Raw genomic sequence first — 14,379 nt, 5'->3', positions numbered from 1 at the left:
GTTAGTTGTTTGCTGTATGTGCTATATTGTAACATCCCCCTGCCCCCCACCTAGCCTCTCTCCCAAACTCTCCCTTAAATTGACTACAGTTTAAGCTTTGATCGTTATTAAGGAGGACACATGAGGTGATGAGCACTGGGTGTTATACGTAACTGATGAATTATTGAACACTACATCTGAAACTAATGATGTACTATATGTTGGTTAATTGAATTAAAAAAAAAAAAAGCCTTGGGGCGCCTGGGTGGCACAGCAGTTAAGCACCTGCCTTCGGCTCAGGGCGTGATCCCAGTGTTATGGGATCGAGCCCCACATCAGGCTCTTCCGCTATGAGCCTGCTTCTTCCTCTCCCACTCCCCCTGCTTGTGTTCCCTCTCTCACTGGCTGTTTCTATCTCTGTCGAATAAATAAATAAAATCTTTAAAAAAAAAAAAAGAAAGCCTTGATTGGATGAAACTCTGGGGAAGGGGGGTCTTACAAGTGAAGGGGGGACAATCAGGTTGGTGTCCAACTTATTGATTCTTCATGGAAGAATCTTCTTCATGGAAGGAGACAGTGTTCTCAGGAGGTGAAATGAAAGCAGAGATGAAAAGGTCAGAAATCGCAGGAGACTCCTAGAACCAGAGTTTGAGAAGCTTAAACCTCCATGCTGCTCACCATCCTCTTAACAAGAGGCTTTCATGCCTGGGTAAGTCGGGATATTTGAACAATTTTGTGGTTTTCGTATTTGTTTTTTTTTTTATTTCCAGTCAGTATAATACAGTGTAATATTAATTTCAGGTGCACAATATGGTGATTCAGCGCTTCCATACATCACCTGGTGTTCATCACAAGTGCTCTCCTTAATCCCCATCACCTATTTCACCCATCCCCCACCCACTTCCTTTAAACAATTTTGTTTAAATGTAAAAGGATGCAGTGACCATAGCAAGCTAGCAGATTTGAAAGCATCCAGACAGCTGACATTTATTACACTAGGACAAGCAAATAATAGTACAATAATTCTACCTTTTATTTTCTAAGAACCAAGAGACTGGAAATAAAAATTGGGATTTTTTTTTTAATGCAGGCAAGTTTTGCTTTGACTCTTTTAAATTAAATTTTATTTTTTTCTTTTAATTAAATTTTAGATCCTTTAAATTTAATAAGTTGATAAAATAGGGACTAATATTTTAAATAGCAAGGCTTTGGAAATGCAATGTTAAAAGGAATACTTAAGGTTTTTGAAACAAAGAAGTATATCCTCTTCTTTATATCACATTCACAGACTAGCTGTTGGTCTGCTTTTCAACACAAGATATAAATGAGATGCAGAATATATTCTTCATTTTCCTTTAAACAGATCTTTCTATTGTGGGCATTCTTTTAACCATGATTTTAAAATGGCAGATTATGGACCAAAAGGAAAAATATGTTGTTCAGATTAACCTTACCTTCTGGACTAAAAGGAAATAACATGTTGTTCGGATTAACCTTAGCTTCCATGAGCTTCTGCATTAATAATCAGGCTTTAATGACAGTATAAGTAATACTTTACATTTGACTGATATGTACAATCATTTGTTCGTAGTTAACGTGTTGCACGGAAGTAAAAATGTCCGAGATTTTTCTAAAGGGTTCATTGCAAACCAAGATAACTCCTGGGAGGGAAACGAAGAAGAATATAATTTCCCTGACCTAGCTAATTAAAAAAATGAAAAAACAAACAAAAAAACCTTGAAGGACTGTATATGCCTAGTGCTCGTAGAATTTTGAATAAATAAGACTGTTTTCTCACCACGTATCTGGCATTATTTATCGGTTATCCCTTTAAATCAGTGCTTGGTTCCCATTTATAAATGTGAAGAATGTGTTTTCATTTTTGGAGCATGTAATCAGTATAGTGGATACTACTGACTTGACTATAATGGAGGGTGAGAGCAGGCCTTGGTAAAAGACAGGTACTAATCAGTCACAAGTAGTCTCGTAACAAAAATTCATGGATTTCCTAATTAGTTAGCACTCATTTGGAAGACCCTCAGAGAGTAACAGCTCCATCTCATGACGCAATTGAACTATTAGCTGTTTGATTTGATACAGTAAAAGCAGTTTTATTTCCCCCAAATCAATGACCATACATAAAGTAACTCAGGATTCACTTTAGTCTTTTTGTCATTTGCTATTATTCTCATACTGAGAAATAACTAATATTGAGAAAGTACTTCACTATCACAACGAAAATATATCCACTCACTCTAGATGCCATTAGCCGCATATGTATGGAATTAATTAAATCACCTACAAAATAATGTCCCCACCAGAAAGCCATGCTGAATCAGCACCCAGATTTTATTTTAATAACTGCAACAGTGTGTATAATTAAATTGAAATTCTCTCCAAACTCAGTCATCATGCATACTTATGGCAGTCATCCATTTCAAGAAATTATAGTTAGACATGGCCCAGAATGAATTTTTAAACACCATCTGTGCCCTAATGGAAAACAAAATGAAACAAATGAGCCATGTTTGAAGATAGGTTAAAATATTATACTCAAATCCCATCTGTAATCACATATTCTCTCCTGAAATTTACTTCCCAACAATTATGTCTATATATTTGGCATGTAGAGAATTTGTTTTCTTTATCCAATTTTTCTTGGTCCTGGAATCTTTTTCATAAGTGCATGTCTTATTCCATTCTATCATATGAAATAAACCTCACCTTTTCCCCAAAATAAATGAATACGGGAGGTAGTTAACATTCATGATATGTAGAGTGAGTAGCTTCTAAATATTTTTCTTTAAAAGTTGCCCCTGTGGGGGCATCTGGGTGGCTCAGTCCGTTAAGCATCTGCCTTTGGCTCAGGTCATGATCCCAGGGTCCTGGGATTGAGCCCCGCCTCAGGTTCCCTGCTCAGTAGGGAGTCTGCTTCTCTCTCTCCCTCTGCCCCTCCCCCCTGCTGATGCTCTCTCACTCTCTGTGTGTGTGTGTCTCTCTCTCAAATAAACAAATACAATCTTTAAAAAAATAGTTGCTCCTATGGACTTAACGTAGCTAATAAATGATAAGAAAACTGTGTAAGAGAAGACAGTACGAAAACTGTGTTTAGAAGAGAATCTGAAGATATTTTGAGAATGTAAAATGTCCTTTCAAAAAATGCAAAGAAGCTTAGAATTCTACACCCTACCCAAAGAATGTTAATTTTTCCCCATCAGGTTTCCAAATTGATTTAAAAACAAGCTGCATAAAAAATATGACCTAATTTTACACACTATGGAATAAAATGAGCTACTCTGCTGAGATGAGCACCAACAGAATCACCTGATGGGGCGTCCCAAGTTCTGAGAGCCCCTTTTGGAAACCTGTGGCCTGCTTCCAGTAATGGTAGGAAAAATACGAGAACCACTGGGTTAGAAGATTTAATTCTGACAACGAGGCTGTGTGAGTTCATTAGGGCTTTGCTTTTTTCAGATTTACATTTAAAAATCCTTATGTGTCTATTTCCATCAAGCTTCTGTCCATCCTAAGTCGTATATCTTCCATATTCCTTCTCCTTTGCTGTAAGAGTCTAGATGAAACACTTTGAACCATTAATGGAATGTAGTTGACCCAGTGCCCTCTCTGTCACAATGTTGATTCACAGCCACAAGGAGCACTGGGCAGCGAGCCCAGATGCCGTCAGTGTCTAAATCTCAGCAACAGGTCAAATGTGGTACTTGCTTAATGGGCCCCTCTGTCTTGAGCAAGCAGGTTGCCTGTCACAGTGGGTACAATTTCTCTTGGTGGGAATTAGTTGTACACAATTTCCTGTCACCAGGATTCCTCAGAAGGCTGTTTGTGACCAGGATGTGTTACTCTTCTGTAGCAACTGAAGAATCGTGTACTCTAATGCTGGCCGCTCCCATGCTCAGAGCTGTGGCCAGAAGAAGAAGGGGAGGGGATTCATGTTTAGTGAACCTCTACCTCTGGTTGGCATTTTACCCATGTGCTATTATTGATGTCTCGCGGCATTTCAGTGAAGTAAGTATAATTATTAGCACATGGGCACACTGATTCAGTGATTAGGCTGGGACTCAGCTGGGTTGAGACCCCAGGCCTGTCTAATGTGAGTGTCATGTTTTTTCCACTTGACCACACTGCCTCCATAGTTATTCTGGGAATTTTGCTTATATCACTCAGTGACCTAAATTCTTTCTAAAGCCTTCTACCAGCAGACAACAAAACACACCTAATAAAAGCACACCATGTTTTGGGTCACAAAATGATTATTTGATACAAATGCCTATTTTGGAAACTGTTAGTAAATGTCCATTTTATCTCTTGAGTTTTCTGAAATTTCATCAAAATTTTCAAACCTTGAATATTTTGGGAGGTGCTCAAGCTTAGATTCTGGAGTTGTTTGGTTGAATTCAGTGCTCAGAGAATGTGGTGGCATGCCTCATCTTTCCATAATGTAGTCCCACAAAGGCTTGGAGAATCTGGGAGATTAATTTCCAGTTAAAAATGGTGGATTGACCATGAACATTTATTCTTTCCTCCCACTCTGAAAATGATGTTAAAATGACATAAGGAGAATTAAGAAGGTATATCAGTAAGGACAAAGGCTAGAGTTTTATAGATCAAGGGAACATCAGGCAGAGGACTGATTTAAGAACCAGAGCCAAAAATGGAGTTGGGAGAGTACATACGTAAATGTCTTCATACTGAATTAAAGGGCACTAGTGCTCTTTCACCATCTGGCTTTCACAGTTCAAAAGCCCAGGCCACAATGTTATCTATACATTAAATGGAATGTTCTGAAACTTAACTGAGGTTCTGAAACATTCTTCCATACCATTACTATCTATGTGGCTTAAATTTTGTCTTAGGCCTGCTGTGGATTGCAGTATGGTGGGCTTGGTCAGTGGTTATCTTCAGCCCATATTCCTGGTGTCTCAGGGCCCTGTTTGCATTTTAACAGCTACTTACTAAGTGGGCAAGAGCATGTATCAACTTAGTGCCAAGCTAACCTGAGAAGTGGCAAGCTAATTTCTACTGAGCCAGTTTGGCAAGATGAAAACATGAAATTTTCTAATGAAACATACACTAATTTTGTGACAAAATTAACTGACTCCTGATAGTATTTCTTTTCAACACCAGATCTTAGAATCACTCTTTAACACCATAATCCCCAAAGAGACAATTATGTCAAAAGTCATGCTTATATCTCTACTTTGCCCCACCACCCTTCTTCTCCATGCTTTATGCACTATTTGCTACATACAATTGCATGAATTCCACCCACGCTTCTCCACGGTGTGAGCAAATGGCATGCTATAAACTACCAAGAGTTAGCTGGAAATCACAAATCTCTCTTCACATTTTTGGATTCTCTTAGCATATGCCTAAGGTTTTAGAGAATCCCTTCCAGGGGCTGGATTCTTTTCTTTAATCTTGCTGTGAAGGAATCCATAGACCAGTCCTTTAAAATCATGGGGTTCTTAAGATCCAAGCTTACCTTATCTGTGACTCATCCTACCTACATGCTGATACTGAATTGTTTGCTGCTGGAAAGCACGGACTGTTTTATATGATTTTAGTGTCTCTTGACAATAGCACTACAATAGGTTTATGATAAAGCTTTGATGAATGAATAACGTATAGATGAGAGGACTGTGACTCTTTTGGACTCAAAAATTCTCTTATTGTTTGGATGCCAGGTGTCGCCCTACTATTTCCAGGTTTTACCACTAGCTTCTGTCCGAAGGCCCACATTACAGGACAAAAATTTAAGATAAACCTCTGTTTACTTAAGTCTATATATTCAGGTTTCTGTTATTTACAGCAAAATGTGATTCTAACTCATACATATGTATGGGAGGAGGGAGGTTGTCCTGCTGAAATAAAAATTAAGCAGGTCCACACTGGACATTTTCTAAGAGGAATTTGTACTGAAAAAGACTTTGTTTTAAATTGGTGTAACAGTCCCTTTCATAAATGCTGAGTATAGATTTATATGAGCCTGCTATTCCCTAATCCCTAATCGGATTAAATAAATATTAAGTCATTTCTAACTTGTTTAACATATTGTCCATAATACTATAGCAAGATATAAATATGCATGAGGAATGACTCTCTAATAAGCTTCCATTAGAGCTTATTAGAGATGACTGGATAAGTACAAATATATATGATACAAAGTGCAGTCCAGTGCACACCACGAAATAGATGTAGACGGGATGTGGAGAGACACTGCATTTTGTTGAAGGGATCTGGAAAACTTCATACAGCAGTCCTTTGAGAATGGACAGGATCTCAACAGCTTGAAAGGTTAGGACATTATCAAAGAATAAAATGGTACAAAGTCCTGAAGTTAGGTGTGATCTAAAGAGCTATTAGCTACCGTATAAACTATGCTAATTTTTTTCAGCTCCTGACTACCGTTAAAATATCATTTTAGATCATTGAGATCCCCCCATTTGCATTTTAATTTAGCCACCTTTGATACTCTTGTCAGAGAAAAAAAAATTATTTCTCCATTTAGTTCTAGCAATGAAAGTAGGGACTTGAAGATATTACAATTTTGAGGGCATTAATGTAAATGAATTCCTTATTTGTACCCACTGTCTGTGAGAGAGCTTGGAATATACTAGTACATCTTCATTTTCCATGATGATTTGAAAGATGCCTATTTTAGTGATATTAGGATTATAATAAATGCAATCTCCTTGACTATCCTTGCCCACTGTATAATGTGTGATGCTCTTTAATTGCACTCCTTGTCAAACAAAAGGAAATTATACAAAGGAAGTGATACAGCCTGTGAACAGATAAGAGTGTGCACTTTGTAAATTGTTCTGGAGTGTGGGAGAATCCCTAATGAATCTTTGATCATCATTTTCTCTCCCTTATTTTTAAAATGCAGTCTATGACATTCTTTCTTGATGGTAGGATGGAGAGATTACCCTTCTTCAAGGTTGCCAAATAATTAATACCATGGAATTTTTGCATATAACCTGAACAAATCATCCAAATGGTTGAAGAGATTGTAAGGGTTTCAGAAAAGAAATTTAAATAATAAAAAGCATATATATAAAAAATTAGGTCGACGTGTGGACACCAAGAACAGGAATAATGCTACCTTTGAGAGTGTCACATGCAGACTGTGAACTGGTCAATTCTAGAGAGTGGCATTCACATCATAGTCTCTCGTTCCTGAGTGGTGCACAACTTCCATGGCCATACAAGGCAGCCCAGGCCATTCTTTGAGTTGTCTTTTGTTTTGCTTATTGTGGCTGCAGGGTCTCCTTACCAAGTTTCCCTGTGTTTGGGGCCTTTCCTCCAGCTCGTACTTTTCCTGGAGCATTGGCAATGGGATTGACTGGCAGCTATGTTATCTGCACTGTCTTTGGCTATGTCCTTGACTCCCTACATTACCCTGAAAACTAGCATTCATGTATCCACAGTCTTTGTCAGATAATTAGTGGGGATGTTTTTTCTTTGTCACCTTTTGTTTGTTTGTTTGCTCCTTCCAGATGCCAAGGTCTTTCCCTGCCTATGACTTTCTGCTTTAAAGAGAATCTCATTTTGTCTTTGTGTCCTTTCATTAGAGTAGCTATGTCATACATTGTCCAATCAGGGATACTTTAAGATATATTACTTGGTCATCCTAATAGAAGGTTGATATTGATAATGAAACTGGAATAACGGGTATAAACTGGGACTGTGCCAGGAACCCTGGGATGTCTGATCACCTATCCTTCTCTTTCTCTAAGCTGATATACAACAGGCTCACACCTTTAAGGGAGAAGCTATGTTTGGAATATTTACATTCAGTAAACAAGTAGTCATTGTCCTAATGTCCCCGAATGCACCTCACTTCACGGCACTACTTCCAGGACTCTCCAGAACTCCCTACCCTTTCCTTTAACGTCTAAACTGCCACACTTGGTGTGGCTGGAGGCCTCTACCCTGTCCCAGGCCTACGGTTGGCATCTGCTGTGATAGGAGCTGTGCCATATCACTCGCTCAATGTTTATAACATTACCCCAGCCTTTCCCTATCCATCTGCAAAGTCCCGTTTTCTTTTATTTACTCTGTCATTCTATCAGAGTGCCGTTCCAATACTGCAAAGATCCCAAGCTTCAGTTTTCTGTTTCATCCCTACATAGAGGTGTGTTACATTCAGTTTTGCAGACGTTAGTTATATACATGTTAAAAATAGCAAGATATTTTTCTTTGACTCAAGGAGAGAAAGGTATTTGATTTTGTTATCAGCTTCATAGAACTGCACTGTGATTATGGTTACTTCAAGCAAACGGCTTTGAAAGAAGAGCTCTGTCTCTCATCATAATAACAGAATTCTGGAAAGATTGTTTCTGTCTGTGAACTGCCTTCTCGAACTGGAATGTGCAGAAGAGGACTGGTCTCCATGAGTAAGGTGAGAAAAACGAAAAAAGAGTGTCGAAGAGCATTATGACTAAAAAAAGGGTAGAAAATGATTATGTCTTTTGCTTAAAAATCACAAGCCAAGTATTTCAGATTACTGGGTCAAATTAAGACATTTCAAGGAGCAATAGAAAAAAAATTTAAATTTTGTGATTGGTGAAACAAATTCTCCCTTTCTTGAGAGCACCAAATAAGGAACCAGGATGAAGTTCCCCTCCCCTATAGCAACTGTGAGTTGAAGGGTGAGCTCTGGATTAAGAGCCAGTATTTTCATGACATATATAAATGTGAGATCTGAAATATTTAAAATGCTAAGAGGTCTTTAATAAGAACTTCTTTGAGGAGTTAGTCCCTTTTTTGTCATGCTCAGAACCGAGATCGAGAAAGGCATAAGGAGAGCATAAAAAGTCTAGGGATATGATGGGGCTACAGAAAGACATAGGACCTATAGTGAAATGAAAATCTGGGTTCAAATCCAACTCTGTCCCTCACTAATTAACCTCTCTGTGCAGCTACTTCCTCATCTTAGAGCAAGACAAATACTACTTTCCCTATGAGGTTATTATGAAGATCTTACAATTTAATGTGGATAAAACGATTAGCATGCCTACCCCACAGTAACAGCTTGATAGATTTGTATATTAAAAATGGGGTAGTTAGATGCAGAGTGTAGGAACTAAGGAGACAATTTTTAAGGAAGAGCCTAAGGCAAAGAGAAAGAAAGGATCAGTGTAAGCTGAAAACTAGATGGGGGTCTGAGGAGTGTGTGAAGAGCTGGAAGAAGACCATAAAACAAAGGAAGGAGAAAGAACAAAGCTGGCTCTCCTGGAGACATTGACGTCATGTCAGGTTGAGATGAAAAGCAATCCTGGCATATACACAATCCCCTTGCTTCTCTGGAGACCGAAGGGAAAACAGTGGCAATTTCTGGCCCCAGAATATCAAAAAGAAGGCATACTGTTACAATGACTGCACCCCATGGGTCAGTGTTCAGATGAGAAGTTCATAGCCCTGATGTCCGTGGACTCCTAGAGGAGCCGTCAGCGTGCTTTGGGAGGCCCCATAAGGCCCCTAAATTGTGTGAAAATTTTGGCGTATATTTGTGTATTCTGGGAACAGACTCCGTTGCTCTCTTCAGATTGAACAAGAATGGTTGTGGACATTCTGTGGCATTGTGTAGCAGCGGTGTAGTTTGGGAAATTAATATCTCCTCTAGGGGGGTGTGCTTGATCTACAAATAATCCCATGCCCCTTTGCAATAATCGGTTTGATATTAGAAAGAATTGAGAAACAAACCTGATATAGCCATCACTCAGCTTTTTCTCTGACTCTTGAGAGAGCAAAGCTGCTCTTCCTCTAAATGCACATGTCTGAAGAGGCACATGGCCCAGCCTGGAAACCAGCCTACAGTCATAACAAGATGAATCTGACATTGTGGGTAGAGAAATAGAGAGATGAAGAAAACTGGAGTTCTCAAGACATTCTTGAGCCAATGGTTCAACAATGTCCTGAAGCCTGACCTACATCTGAACTTCCTCTCCTGTAACTAATAAATGTTATTATCTAAATGAGCTTGAACAAAGTTTTCTGTTATTTTTAACCAATTGTATCTGCAGTGACCCTCAAAGTGTGAGAGCCAGTAGCTTATACTACCTTAAATGGAGAACAATCATAGGGAATGAACTGTTTAATGTTAAAGCCATTTCAGTACAACTGGACGGCATGATGTGCTTGTGTATTCTACCTCAACTACGGTGCTTCAGCAACATGTGCTTTCACTCCGATGCAGTTGTAGGAGTGCCCTCGAGCCCTTCAAAGTGGTAGGAGGATGAAAGAGCGCCATCATACAAAAAGAGGTGGTGTGGGAAACATAGGGAGTGTGTGTGGGGAGGTCTTTAATTATGTAGTGTATATACATTTCATGTAATCACAATAGTTCAGAAAAACTCAGGTATACAAGAAGTGTAATTGGGACAGTGTATAATACAACTGCCTCAAGGCATCACTGGAGAGGGAGGTATCTGCTTTTAGGTCTTGATCAACCCCTTGCTAGTCTTTTGCTCCAGAGGTAACTCATTAGGTTTAGTACTCGGCAGGAGTGATTCAGTACTCTTACTTCATTGACAAATGAATGCTCTGTAGGCACCAACCAGCTTGTTCTCTGCCTCTGGCTTTGCAACCTGCAGACACAGCTAAGTCCTAATCCAAACTTTAGTGTAGACTAGTCACCCTGCCTCTTTCTGATATGCACCCCCTTCTCTAGACTGCAGAACTTTGGTTAGGCACGTTATCTTGCTTTCTTTCTATAGCACTCTCACCTAAACCCTACATTCTACTCAGAGCCCACAACAACTTTCAAATGCTCTCTATATCATTTTAGGACTTGGACAACTTGGGAGGATGAAGATGGAAACTTATGGCCCTCTATTGGCTAGATCTGCCATGCTACTCTCTCTCTATAGCCCTTCCCATGACTGTGTAAGGCTGTTTCTTCCAACATTCTAGGCAGAAAGCTAGGCGAATGTCCACTCTACTCTTGGAACTGAAACTTGAAAGGAAATCTGAGAAGGAATTCTGTGGGTTTGTTCTTGATGCTATCCTCTTTGCATTTTTATCAAATTTTATCTATTTAATAAATAGAATCAGTCCACGGATGACAAAATGCTGGGAAAAATGGATGAACATAAAATCATAGCCACAAATACTTGTCTAGTGCTTACTATATCCATTCTTCTATGTGCTTTACATATATTAGCTCATTTAATTATTATTTCATAGATGAGGAACTTGGGACATGGGGACATCAAGTCACTTGCCCAAAGTCACACAGTAAGGAAAGAATAGAGTAAGGTTTGAATCCAAGTAGACTGGCTCTAAAGTACATGCACTAACCATTATGTTTTGATGCCCCTAGCATGGTATAATAGTCAAGACAATAGAATAGATTCTTTAGATAGCGTAGGTAGGGAAATACAGATTTTATAATAGTCTATATGACAAAAGACAATGGTTTTTAGTTGGTTATCATCTGGATTTGAACAGGAATACCTGCTTTTTAAAATGTTAACACAATCCCAGATTTCTGGCAAAGAAAAATATGATTCAGCAAAAAGGAAGTAAATGTTCCACTGTGTTCGGACTACTCTAACCTATAGGTTATGCTGGAATATTTCATCTAAGTCTAGTGCCAGAGTTTACAAATAACACTATTGGACTCAAGATGTCTAGTATATAAGCCAAAATGACGTTCAGTCCAGTGACCACTTCATATGAAATGGGACAGAAACTTGTCAAAAAGGCCAGGTAATAACAGCTTTCAGATATGCCAAGAATCATAACAAGGAAGAGGTATGGTCCATGAGGTCATGGAGTTAATATTTCAGCTCAAGACTGAGAAGAAAACCCCTAAATGTTCAAAGTCTTCCACAGGGGTCAGGGCTGCCTCATTATGCAGTGAACTCCCAGGGAACAGAAGTTTGAGGAAGTGTCTGGATGACTCTTTTTTGAACATCTCATCTGGTGGGAAATGACATTAATTGAAATGCCATTCCAACAAAGTTGTTTTAGGAATTTGGCTTTTCAAAGGTAGTTTTTAGCCAAAAAAATATTTCCCACACAATTGTGAATTTAAAAACATCCAATTAGTATAGACTTCCCTAAACTCATATTAGCACATAATAACAGGCAACACTGCCATTAAACTTGAAAGAATGAAACTTAAGATGATATTTCTAAACTGCTTACTTCCTTACTTACCATATGTTTTGCAAAAATGTCGAAAGGCCAATTCCAAAGGTTATTTTCCTGCGGCTTTAATATCTTTAAGTACTCTGGCTTTGGAAAGACGCTGCAATAAACAGAAGTGTGCACATGAGGTGGTTGATGGCCCCGCCATGATGCCCTGTAACCCAACTGCACAGGTGATGAGTGAGGAAGGCAGAAAAGGTTCATGTAATTAGAGAAATGAATTCTGGGTAAGCCCAAAGAACATGTCTTGTGAGTCATCCATGTTCACATTTCTCTGAACTTTGTCTATCCTAAGGAAGATGAAGCAATTACGTAGACATCATGTCTTACCCTTTCAGTACAATGCATCCCACATTCTTCCATCCATTCATCATCATCAGTGGTATTTGCGTTCAGTGCTGTCATGCAGAGCTAGTTGCCAACAATTACTAAAAAAGAAACCAAAAGGTTATGCATTAAGGAGACCAAGCAAAACCAATTTTCATAATCTGTACTGTAAAGACATCAATCCATTAAGGCGAAAAGTCACTAAGGAGCCCCAGAAAGATGTCTTGCATCAAGGGCTGTCTCCAGAGAACTAAGAAGTAAATGAAGTGTTTATCTATCACTCATGATTTCTCTTCTCTGAAACAGAATCCACAATGACTATGACAGATGTACCACAGCTTATCCCTCTCCGTTTGCTGTCCATTTTACCTACATTCTCACTCACTGCTTGTGAAAACTTATTCTCTGGATCTTCCTCATTACCTGTTTTTTCCTTCCAAACAACAACAACAAAAATACTCTAAGATTTTATTACCAGAGACATTTCACGTTTCAAGCATCCTGTCTGATACAGTATTGCTCCTATCTCTCCCAACTTCTTAGAAAAAGAAAGAAAATGTTCTAAATGTATTTTTCTCTTCTTCTCTTCCTCTCTTTCCCTCCCTTCTTCTTTCCCTTCCCATTCCTTTTTTCTCTTCTCTCCTCCTCTTCCTTCTCCCCTACCTCTGGAACTCATGTTTCCCTAAAAAAATTATATATTCTTCAGTCTCTATCAGTCTTCTCATATTACTAAAAATAGCACTTCTATAGTGCCTGCCATGTACCAGGCAGTGTTCTAAGCACATTACATATATTGGCTCATTTAAGCTTTTCAACAACTCTAGGAGGTATGCAGTATTGTTATATCCTTTTGTAGAAAGAAAACTGAAGCATGGATAGGTTATGTAATTTGCCAATAGTCATGTAGCGAATGAGATCTGAGTACAGTTTTTGTGGTTCCAAAGTCCATGCCTGAACCAGTGACATATACCACTCCATTAACACTAGAGTTTTTCAGAGCAGTGACTTCCTTAGAGACTGAGAAAGAAGGGAACTAACATCCTGGGCTTCTAATTTATGCCAGTTACTCAATGTTATCTAGCTAGATTTCTGTAACCAGTTAGGTATTATTATCCCTGCTTTCCAGACAAAGTTCAACAACAACAACAACAACAACAACTTAACTAGCCTTTACATGAGGCCTCATCTTTGGCATGGTCTTCTTGCTCATTCTGATATCCTGACCTCCTGGACACTCTAGAAAATTTGAATTTTCAAAGCTTCATCTTCCTTCCTTCCTTCCTTCCTTCCTTCCTTCCTTCCTTCCTTCCTTCTCCCTCCTTCCCTCTTTCCCTACCCCCTCCTCTTCCTCCCTCTCCCTCTCCCCCTTCCTCCTCTTTGTCATCTTCCTCCTCCTCCTCCTCTTCCTCCTCCTCCTCCTCTTCCCCCTCCTCCTCCTCCTCCTCCTCCTTCTTTTTCTTTTTCTTTTTCTTTTTCTTCTTCTTCTACTTCTACTTCTTCTTCTATCTTTCTATTTTAATCTACTCTAAAGAACTTATTCTCTTATCTGGGTACCTACAACATCCTCTGGTCATGAACCATATTGCTGACACTGACCTGGATCACACATTTTCCCCCTTTCTTTGTTATCCCAAATTCTGAAATGGGATATTAAGAGGAAATGATTAAAGGAAAACTATATGCATCACATTATAAAAATTACTAGGTTGAACCATATGAAACTAATCTTTTTATAAGTCAAATAGTGCAACTTAATATGGATCAACATCATATAAGTTTTATAATCCCCATTTTTAATTCCACAATTTGGGAAGTACAAATTACAGAAAAAAGGCTAGTTTTAAAGAAAACATAATCCTATTACCAAGAATAAAATTGTCAGTATATTTTATATAA

At 38.7% G+C, this 14,379-nt stretch overlaps 1 protein-coding gene across 4 annotated transcripts in view; it reads right to left on the bottom strand.

The window, feature by feature from the left end:
- DCBLD2 (discoidin, CUB and LCCL domain containing 2) overlaps positions 1-14,379 on the bottom strand; it is a 688,558-nt gene that overhangs the window by 86,246 nt on the left and 587,933 nt on the right. For all 4 annotated transcript variants that reach the window (XM_057306591.1, XM_057306590.1, XM_044381345.3 and 1 more), the window contains one exon: positions 12,487-12,584. The gene's annotated coding sequence lies outside the window, so the exon portion shown is untranslated. The remainder of the gene's footprint in view (positions 1-12,486; positions 12,585-14,379) is intronic.

The sequence above is a fragment of the Ursus arctos genome, unplaced genomic scaffold (genome assembly GCF_023065955.2).
Source record: "Ursus arctos isolate Adak ecotype North America unplaced genomic scaffold, UrsArc2.0 scaffold_4, whole genome shotgun sequence".
Lineage (NCBI taxonomy): Eukaryota > Metazoa > Chordata > Mammalia > Carnivora > Ursidae > Ursus > Ursus arctos.
This window is presented reverse-complemented; position numbering and strand designations above follow the sequence as displayed.